Source organism: Rhagoletis pomonella, unplaced genomic scaffold, assembly GCF_013731165.1.
Source record: "Rhagoletis pomonella isolate Grant_MI unplaced genomic scaffold, Rhpom_1.0 Rhpom_scaffold_00001, whole genome shotgun sequence".
Classification (NCBI taxonomy): domain Eukaryota; kingdom Metazoa; phylum Arthropoda; class Insecta; order Diptera; family Tephritidae; genus Rhagoletis; species Rhagoletis pomonella.
The window spans coordinates 77,214,179-77,215,313 of NW_023458555.1; positions in this window are offsets into that span (position 1 = coordinate 77,214,179).

Here is a 1,135-nt window from a genome sequence, read left to right on the forward strand (position 1 = left end):
ATTTACTAACATATCGCAGTTTTCGTATTTCTGAAAATTACCGTTATATGGGAGGTAGGCGTGGTTATTGTCCGATTTCGCCCATTTTCAATACCATCCGTCCTACGCCCAAAAGAAGTGCATGTACCAAGTTTCGTTAAGATATCTACATTTTTACTCGAGTTATCGTGTGCACGGACGGACGGACAGACAGTCACCGCTTACTCGATTTCTCTTTTCATTCTAATCATTTATGTATACATTAGTCTATATCTATCTCGATTTGTTTTGCCTGGTACAACAATTGTTATGTGAACAAAGTTGTGCACAAGTGCGCTCGGGTATAATGAATATTGCCTCGTATCATCACAAAATTTGTAGCACTGTTAACATATGTACATATATACACACTGGCGACATTTTGCATGTTTTGACCGACTTCAAAAAAGGAGGAATTTATCAATTCGTGCGTATATTTTTTTAATGTATATGGGGCATTTCACCTCAAGTGACTCAACTTTTGAAATCTATGTCTTCCGATCGGGATGAAATTTGCACCAAGGTTAGTCCTAAAAAATAGTAGTTATGACACAAAATTTCAATGGGATCGGTCAAACACACTCCGAGTTGGAGGGTCTAGAACATAGATGGGCACACCAATACAGTCTCATTTTGTCATGGTATTCGTGAATCGCGCTGAGTAACAGTTGCCACTTTTCTATATTGTACAAAAGTGCGTCGTTTTTTGCGCGTGTTAGAAAACGCTCTTACAAATTTATATTTAATTTGTATTATGAATATGAAACGAAAATAATAAAATATAATAAAAAAATAATGAAGAAATAATTTCAAATAATGAATTATGAAATTAAATTTTATAAGTACATATGTACGTGCATGAAAAGTTTTTTAATTTAATTTCATTAAACTAATGTTTTAAAAAATGATAGTTTATTCAACAACAAAATTCACGAATTTAAAATTTATAAACTTTGTAAAAAACTCAGTATTCAATAAAGTATACTAAATATATTAAATTGCCGTATCGTACATACATATATACATAAAACCCATTACAAAAAACTTTAAATTGGTTTACACAGTTCGGCAGTTTGACTTTTTTACCATGACAAATAATGTCGCCTTATATTAAAAG